The sequence below is a fragment of the Oratosquilla oratoria genome, unplaced genomic scaffold (genome assembly GCF_046742065.1).
Source record: "Oratosquilla oratoria isolate Oo_2021 unplaced genomic scaffold, ASM4674206v1 SCAFFOLD88, whole genome shotgun sequence".
In the NCBI taxonomy this organism is placed as follows: domain Eukaryota; kingdom Metazoa; phylum Arthropoda; class Malacostraca; order Stomatopoda; family Squillidae; genus Oratosquilla; species Oratosquilla oratoria.
Window position 1 is genome coordinate 365001 of NW_027467752.1, and position 10000 is coordinate 375000.

Genomic DNA, 10000 nt, shown 5'->3' on the forward strand with positions numbered 1-10000 from the left:
TGGTGTAGGGGCCCCTCGTCGTTTGTTATACTCGCTGTCAAGGAGGATTATCAGCGTCTTCAATTTAAACGACAGACTCTCTACATTGCTCTCCGGATGACGACAGCCTCCCCCCCTCCCCCTCCCCCTCCCCTCCAACCAGTTCTTGTCTTTGTTTTTCTTTTGCTTTGTTTTTTCGCCTGAATGAAATCGTCTTTGTCATCTGTCTGTGGTATAAAGGTTTTCTGGATGGAGTATGATAACACTGAGGCTTCAGAAGAATATGGCCAGCACAATCTACGTACGTACATCTATCTATCTATCTATCTATATATCTATATATATATATATATATATATATATATATACATATATATACACATATGTGTGTATGTGTATACATGTATATATATATATTCATACATAAGTACATATGTATGAACATGTACATACATACATACACACACACACATACACACACACACACACACACACACACACACACACACACACACACACACACACACACACACATGGGTTAAGACATATGAACATAAGAATGGAGGAGACTGGAAGAGACGATAAGGCCTACACTAGGCAGTTCCATGCCCCTTACCACGTGTTGTCCCGATCCATCAAGTTATTTCGTCTTCTCTAACGACCAATTGTTTCAGCGCTCGCTAACTACATGGTTACTGAGTCTACTCCGTTTGTTAACCACTCTGTTGGCAAACCAGTTCTTGCCTATTTTCTTCTCGAACCTAAATGTGACCTGATGATGTTTCGTGTGCATTCGGAACGTTGCGGTAATTCAGAGAATCAAAACCCTTTATAGTCACAAAGCGACGCCGGGAAGGATTCCTGTGGTCAGTCGACCCGAGGGCCTTAGACTGATTGTCATTCAGGTCAAATAATGCATTAGGGGGCCTTATCCGGTCCATGGAGGACTCTTACCCGGCAGGAAAAAAGCGGAAGGGTCCTCCGTCTCCTGGAAGCCCCCCCCGCCCAGACGCCGTCAGGAGGAGTTCTCCTGCAAGAACGGATCTTCGAAAACATCGAGGTTCCTGTCTTACGTACACCGAGAAACCATTGCGTATAGGGACCCCCATAGATTGAATGGGTACCTATGAATCTTTTGATATGTCTCAAGAGAGAGAGAGAGAGAGAGAGAGAGAGAGAGAGAGAGAGAGAGAGAGAGAGAGAGAGAGAGAGAGAGAGAGAGAGAGAGAGAGAGAGAGGGGGGGGAGAAGAAAGAAACAGGGAATGAAAAAGAAAATCACAAAAAAAAATATATATATATATATATATATATATATATATATATATATATTTTACAAAGAAAAGCTGTGTGGGTAGTGCACTACCTAGGGTAGCCTAGCTAAGTGCATGTTCTCCCCGAGAGGCCAATATACTAGGGAGAAAAGTCCTTGGAATGAGGAAAAAACGAGAAAAAATAAAAAACTCTTCCCCCTCCCCACCCCCTACCACTCCCCTTCCCCCCCATACTCTATGCAGACTGACCCCTCTGGAGGCTCTCTCTCACTCACTCTCTCTCTCTCTCTCTCTCTCTCTCTCTCTCTCTCTCTCTCTCTCGACTTAACTGAGCGTTGAAGTCTCTGTGTCGACTGAATGGTATCCCATGCTGACCAATTGAGCTCCCTCATCTTAAGAAAGACCATTTAATACCGGTGAGGAGTTGATTTATATTCCTCAGATTTTATTAAATACACGTGTGTCTGCATTGTCCTGTTAAACCGTAGATCTCATTAAAAATTCTACTACATATTTTCTTTGAAATACAAGTTTCTAGTTGTCAAATTACAGCCTGGAACTCGTAGTCGTTGCCTGAGTATCTATTGTCACAGGTATTCGCCGTTCACAGTGGAGAAGACTATACCTGATGACTCTTGAAGTCTGGTGGGAATTAAAGATTCGTTCCGGCCTCTCTTTTGGACCCCAAATCGAGACCGAGTAAAGGGTGAGACGAGACGAGGGTCCTAATGAGGTCCACATTCATCCTTGAATGACCATCATAGTGTTGGGCTCACTCGTTATTTCTATTTTTCTTTCTTTTTCGTTTTTCTCACTGATTTGTGTTGCCACGGTCGGTCAATCTAAAGTGAATATTACACAATCAAAAACCAGCTCGCAATTAGAATAAGAGGTGAAACGCTCGCTCCAGCAAGAGACCAGGTCCAAACTTCAGAAGATTCAGTCTTCAAGGATCGTCTCCTTCTATCTATCAGCGACCTCTTGCCTCAGACCCCCCTCCGCGGACGAGCCGCTCCCGTTTCATCTACCTACCACAGGTGATGTCATCATTTTAGGCGACTCCTCCGAGGCGCTCTCCCGTTGTACTAACCGGTAACTACCGGTACTTTACAGTTGCGCTGCGCTACCGGAAGATCCCGGCAGTTTAGCAAGTGATATCGCAACATTGATCTTCTCAGTTGCCAAGTAACTCTGTTCAGTTGTGTGATCGTCCTCTATAGGGCAAATAGTGTACAGACTGCAGTCTAACCATTAACCCACATCTTCCCCAAAATCTTCATTTATCTGAATAAGATCGCTTGTTATCGATAAAATAAATGATCTAAGGTACGACTCGGCCACAAGTGGGTTGAAATTATTCCTTTTAGTCCGATAATTCTATTCAACTATAAAGTATATACTCGATCTAATAAAACAGTTCTTGACCTGTTTTCACAATGCACACCCTTGCTTATGCAGCACTGTTCTTTATCCTCCTGAGGAAGATCGCTTTCATGATGGATAGAATCGCTGTGCATCCACTAACTGTCACTGTGGCCCCACCTGTGAAGGGGCCCAGTGGGAGGCATGGGCCCCACGTCGAGGGGCCACGGCAGTGAGGGCGGCCCACCTGCAATTCAACTGAGTAACACCTTCGAGCAACACCTTCGCCACTCCTTCCCGTCTGTAGTCTAGCGTCTTCGCCCGGGTGCAGGTGGTGTCCCTCACGGGCCAGGGGCTCTTCTTGGACTACCGATCTCTGGTAGAACCTCTCCTATGACCACAATCCACTGCCGGTTCACTACCGTTGGATCGCGCAGAGACCTGGGGGCTACGCAGATCCCAGGAGACCAACAATTTGGCGTGTTCTATGAGGGCGCTCGCTGTATGATTATCATACTCTTCTGCGATTTCGCCCATTCACCTGCATTCATTTTCCTCTCCAAAACCCATTTCAGGACCTGGTTGATGGAGAGCGTATAACCCCAGATATTATCAGGCTTTTTTTTTTTATTCTTTTCGAAGCTTCTTTTCCTGCGCGGAATTCTATAGAAAACTTTCCGTGCGAGAACGCTCGCTAGACTAGTCCTTCTCCTCCTCCTCCTCCTCCTCCTTCTCCTCCTCCTCCTTCTCCTTCTCCTCCTCCTCCTCGTCACTGGTGGAAGTTCTTCTTTGGGGTCATTCCTTTGATTGCTGAAGGCTTCACTCAAATTATTAGTCTTCTTCTTCTTCTTCTTCTTCTTCTTCTTCTTCTTCTTCTTCTTCTTCTTCTTCTTCTTCGTCTTCTTTCTTCTTCTTCGGCCATAGTTCTCTGGCTTTAGATTCCACAAATCTGAATAAAATCACCTGTCGGCAGCCACTGGGGCATAAGATTCAATCTTCCCTTTGGCTGAAAGAAACCGTCTGATGTTTAGCAGAAAAGAATATATAAAGTGTCTTAAAGACGCAGCGCTGGAGTTCTTCTCGACTAAGTCGTTCAACTCAAGAGGTACTTTATGCTTTTCGTTGTCTCTAAATGCCAGACAATTTCATTCACACGAGGAAATCCCGGTTAAGGGTATATTTGTCCAAACATTTTGGCTTATATGTATATGTATATGTATACGTATATGTATACGTATATGTATGTATATGTGTATGTATATGCATATATATATGTATATGTATATGTACATGTACACGGATGTATCGTTTTTGTGTATATGTATACATATACATACATACTTATATATATATATATATATATATATATGTATATATATATATATATATATATATATATCTATAAATATATAAATATATATATATACATATATATATATATATATATATGTATATATATGAATACACATGATTATGTATGTATAACATAAGTATATATACATATGCTTTATTCTTATTAAAACTATTGTAGATCATATTAAGCTGAAGCGTAGTCCTTAACATGAAGAGTTTAGATTTGATGTACAGATTTGTACTCCCAAGAATGGGAAGATGAAGAAAAAGAAACGCGATCTCGACTTACGAAAGTCGAAACAGGACGAGCAGTGTTATTATTCGCTTGGTAAAAAAAAAAAAAAAAAAAAAAAAAAAAAAAAAAAAAAAAAAAAAAAAAAAAAAAAAAAAAAAAAAAAAAAAAAAAAAAAAAAAAAAAAAAAAAAAAAAAAAAAAAAAAAACTCGACTTACGAAAGTCGAAACAGGACGAACAGTGTTGTTATTCGCTTGGTTAAAAAAAGAAAAAGAAAAAAGTCTAAAGCCTAGAGTTTCTTTTCCCTTTTCTTGTCATTTTAGATCTTATCTCCTCTGAGTCACCTCAGTGCTGATTTTCTTCAGCTTTGTTTCGATAAACGGCAGACGATTTGATTCAGTCGAAGCTTAGCATAGAACATTCTTGACATGCTTGACCTACATTTACTTGTCGCCTTTGACTCTCTTCAGTTAACCTTTTCAGTCAGCGGATTCCATTCAGTAGGGAGGGGTTCCCAGGAACAAAGGGACACCCTATATCAACTAGTTTTTATTTCCCAATTTAGGGGAACAGTTCAGCTAGTTTAGTGTATATGGCCAGGGCATCCCCCAAACTAGGAGGGATAGCTAGTTTAGTGTTCAGTGGCTGGACACACTAAACCTGTAGTGCGATTTATGGGGCACCTTCTCCCATAGATGGACAGTTGACTTTCGAGGAGGAAGTTATGGCAAAAAAAAAAAAAAAAAAAAAAAAAAAAAAAAAAAAAAAAAAAAAAAAATCGAAAACTAGGGGTACCCTAGACATATACGCCAGCTTGTTATTGCATTCATACATACATATATACATATCCCAAAGGCTTTTTCCCCCTTATAAGGGAGGTAGCCAAAAAACAAAGGCATAACAACAATTCCCACCCATTCCATCCCTATCATACTCCACTCCCCTCCACCCTCTTCCCCTCCCTCTTATCTTGGCACCTCCTGGATGACGGGTCATCCCTGCATCTTGTCCATTGCCCTTGTTATTGCTAACAAAATACTAAATACTCCATCATGAATTCACTTTCTACATTTGTTCGATGTCCCTCCAGTAGTATCGTTTCCTGTTTCTTTCACCCCCAACACGTGGGTAGCGTAATGAGAAGCGTGCTGGTCTCGTATTCGCTTAGTCTTGGGTTCGAGTCTCGCAACTCTCTCCAATTCTCAGCATTTACTTTTAGTTGCCTGCCTCAGCAGTCCAAGCGAATAACGGGACAAAGGAGGCGGCTTCGGCCGCAGCTACTCAGCACCTCCTGGCGTAGTAGCCTCCTCGCTTTCTTCTTCGCTCCTTAGACGATGGCTAAGCATTCCCTCTTTGAAATCTTGGCCCCCTTTGTGTTCCGACCGGCAGCGCTGCCCCAGACCCCAACCCTCTCACATGCAACAGCGGCGATGAATCCATTTTGCTTTCCACCATCTATTTTTTCACATCCACTGTCAACCAAAAATTCTACCCTCACGTACTACAGTAGACACGTTGACGTCTACTGAGTAGGCTTCTTTGAAACACACACACACACACACACACACACACACACACACACACACACACACACGCACACACACACACACACACACACACACACACACACACACACACACGTACATACACATATATATGCTATGCTATCAATGTTAAGTTTCATAGGTTTTCATTTCCAAATTATCAAACAAAGTTTCACAGCAACACCAGAAGATGGCGCAGTGCAGATGAGCTGTTTAAACGTCCACACTCTTCTTTTAAACGTGTCTGCGAGGCAGAGCAAGGGAATCCATTTTAGTGACTGTGCAAGAGTGAGCAGAGTCCAAAGACCAGACCATTTCCTCTGATAAGATCAGAGTTTTTGTGTTTTCTTCCTTGTAAATCCCAAGACTTCCTTGTTCACGCATCCGTAAGCTACTTACTTGGTTTTTAAGTCTCCGCGCATAGATATAAGGAAAAAAAATAAACACTTACAGGAGGAGTCTTATCCCAAAGAACTTCGCAAGGGTTGGGTCCTGGCTTCGGGGATTTTAAGATCTTTTGTCATCCTTCTTATTCTTCTTGTCTCTGAAAGAGGAGAGAGGAAGAAAGAATGTACAAGAACAATAAAGGCAAGCACGAATTAAGGTTAAAGAAAAGCGAAATCTTATTTACATATGAATGCGTCTGTGAAAAAGTTGCCTTCGGGGGTTATCTGGGCTTTCAACGCGGCGACTCACACTTATCTATTTATTTATTTTTCATAAACAAAGATGATCTTATTAGCTGAAGTTCAACCTCAGAACAAGCAGGAGGTCTGCTATTACACCTCGACCCTTTGGTGAATAAAATCACCTGAAAACGGGGATTAGATGAAAAAAAAGTTATTGTGATGACTGGTTTAATCTCTCGGTCTCTCAATCTGAGGTTTTTGAAAGTCCTCTTCATCATTTTATCTCTCTCTCTCTCTCTCTCTCTCTCTCTGTCTCACACGCTCGCTCTCTTTCTCTCTCTCTCGCTCTCTCTCTCGCTCTCTCTCTCTCTCTCTCTCTCTCTCTCTCTCTCTCTCTCTCTCTCTCTCTCTCTCTCTCTCTCTCTCTCTCTGTCTCACACGCTCGCTTTCTCTCTCTCTCTCTCTCTCTCTCTCTCTCTCTCTCTCTCTCTCTCTCTCTCTCTCGCGGTGGGGGGAGGGGGTGCATAAGGAACAAATGAATAGGAGGTGAGTTCCTGACCAGTGACTCATTGGCAAGGCAGCAACGGACACGTGGGGTGGGGGGGGGAGGCGAAATCATATCCTTGCTGGCTCTCTCTCTCTTTCTTCCCCTTTCCTCTCTACCTCTCCCATTCCCTCTCCTTACTTTCCCCTGTATACATACATACATATATATATATATATGCAAAGTAGACCACTTGGAAAAAAGAAACTAACGAAGCAGAGCGTTTTCGTATAACATCTTCAGTGCAACAAGTGAAGATGTTATACGAAAGCGCTCTGCTTCGTTAGTTTCATTTTTCCAAGTGGTCTACTTTGCATAAGTGAACACACGTACCCGTGTTCTTATTAGCATATATATATATATATATATATATATATATATATATATATATATATATATATATATATATAATATATATGTGTGTGTGTGTGCGTGTGTATGTATATATATACATATATATATGTATACATATATATATATATATATATATATATATATAATATATACTGAAAACCGCTAGTAAATTGACAGACGTAATCCAAACGTTTTCCTCTATTAAGACATCTTCAGGGAACACAGTAGTTTTCGAGTGTTGTTCTTTTGCATATATACTATATATATATATATATATATATATATATATATATATACATACATACATATAATTATATACTGAAAACCGCTAGTAAATTGACAGACGTAATCCAAACGTTTTCCTCTATTAAGATATCTTCAGGGAACACAGTAGTTTTCGATTGTTGTTCTTTTGCATATATATATATATATATATATATATATATGTATATATATATATATGTATGCATATGTATATGTAAATGTATATACTCTAAAGAACTCGTTGTAAAGAAAGAAGATTGGACAAATGCGAGGGTATAAATCTGGTCTGGCCGAGAGGAAGCTGGCTGGCTAATTGACGACGAAGTCCAGTTAGTCAGGCGACACGGACGATAAGCGGAGCAAGGTAATAAAATCAACTGTTGAAGCCATGAATACGTCACAGCTGACAAATACGCGACCAAGGTGTTTAAAAGTTGATAAGAGCGTTTTTGTGCTTTTTCTCAAGACTTGATAAGACAGTTTTTGTGTTTTATCTCCGACTTGATAAGGGATTTTTTTTCTCCCAGTCTTGTCTGCGGTTGAGTAAGATAGTTTTTGCCTACCGTCTGGTCTTTGACTTGATCGGGTGGATTTTTGCTTTGTGCATATTAACATGGAATAGAAACGAGAGAATATAATGATGAAATTCAGCAGTGAGACCATATTGGGATCGCCATCTGCCAGGGTATCGGCAAAGACCAGTCCTTCTTGTTCGGCTTCGGCCAGATGGTTCGACCAGGGGCTTCTTCTTTGCCGAAAAAAGAAAAAAAAAAAAAAGAAAAAAAAAATGTCCCCAGGAAGAGGTGGGCTGTCGCGTCGTCTGCAGCTCGACTGAAGCGTCGATGGCCCATATGGCGGGAAGTGGTGACGTCATGTCGCCATACGTGTTCCTAGTCAACCTCGGATCGCATTTCAAATCAAGCGTTGGATTATTTTTCTTTTTTATTCCTTTATATAAAAGAAGAGATAGAGAGATTCTCAATTCCAAGATCAAGAGGTCATCGGATCCTAGAAGGTTAGGGTGGTCAGTCACACCACACCTACATGTATTAATTATATGGATGTATGTATGTGTATATATTTTTATATACAAAACAGTGGAAGCAAAAGAAAAGTAAAAACAGGAGTACGAAGAAAAGGAGACGACAGAAGAGGAGGAGGGGGAGGAGGGGAAGAGGGAGTAGAAGTAGGACTAGGAGTAGTAGTAGTAGTAGCAGGAGTATGTTAAAACTCCAGTCACATACATACGCGACTCAAGCGAGTTCGACTGAGTAGAAACGACTTAGGTTACAACGTTTATTTTTTGAATCTCCAAATGTCAAATCACCTTTGCGTCTTATATTAAGAGGCTGAATGACGAACTGAGAGGATTTAAACTTGTATGAATATTAGACACATTTTTGAATTGTAAACTTAGGGAAGTCTAGAATAGTGTAAGCGCGGTCATCTTCCAACTTTTTAAATTCACAATATTTGACGAGTCTTGAATGTGTGCGGAGGACGAGAAGGAAGAGGAGGAGGAGGAGGAGGAGGAGGAGGAGGAGGAGGAGGAGGAAGGGGAGGAGGAGGAGGAGGAAGGGGAGGAGGAGGAGGAGGAGAAAGAGGAGGAAGAAGAGGAGGAAGAGGAGGAAGAGGAGGAGGATGGGAGGATGGTCAAGCTTCTCTACCCGCTGAAGGCAAAATTGGGACACTGACAAGTGAGACTGGAGAAGCGTTTGGGCCCCGGGTCGGAAGGCAAATTGTAGTCTCCGTTCTATGGGTTTGGTGGGCGATTGGGGGGGTTTAGGGGGTTAGCAGGCGATGGGGGAGGGGAGGGGAGAGGGGGTGGGGGTGATGGGTGATGGCAAGAGGTGTTGATGATGGGGATAATCCTTTGTGATAAATGTGACAGACTAGATGTGGCGTCAGGTAGAGACAGACAGGAAGACCAAGGCAGATCAGCTTTGTTGTAATGATATATTGTAAGCAAATATACATTTCTTTGTTGGTTATTTAATGTATTCATTTAAACAGGAACTAAGAATAAATATAAATAAATAGGTGTTGGATGGGAAAGAGAGTTTTTTTTTGTACGCGAATGAAAAAAAATGATAAAAAAAAAAGAATAAAAAAAAAAAGAATAAAATAATGAAGGATCTACCAATCTTCAATAGGGGAGAAAGAGGTGAGGGCTTGGTTCCCTTGGCTAAATACAATTAACCAACATAAACTGATCGAGATAAGTTTGACTATTCATCTGAGCCGGGGGGGGGGGGGGTTAGGGCAGCCAGAATATATGCATACCACAGTCAGAAGCGGTGAAAGGTTTAGACCTATGTTTTATCAAATGAAGTCCCCACTCTATACATTTTGTAAATATTCCGGACAAATGAACCTAACTCAGAAGTTAGTATAACTATGCAAGTACGTCCTTCCATTATTACGATGTTATCTATATGGAAATGTCACTTCTGTTGCAAGAAAACT

The 10000-nt window shown here is 41.2% G+C and overlaps 1 protein-coding gene and 1 long non-coding RNA gene across 5 annotated transcripts in view; one reads left to right on the forward strand and one right to left on the reverse strand.

Moving 5' to 3' along the window:
- The window catches only part of LOC143024074 (uncharacterized), a 290998-nt gene that overhangs the window by 170551 nt on the left and 110447 nt on the right, over positions 1 to 10000 (forward strand). The window lies entirely within an intron of this gene.
- The window catches only part of LOC143024075 (uncharacterized), a 216354-nt gene continuing 212175 nt past the window's right edge, over positions 5822 to 10000 (reverse strand). The window contains exon 3 of the long non-coding RNA XR_012966256.1: positions 5822 to 6287. This is a non-coding gene — a long non-coding RNA (uncharacterized LOC143024075). The remainder of the gene's footprint in view (positions 6288 to 10000) is intronic.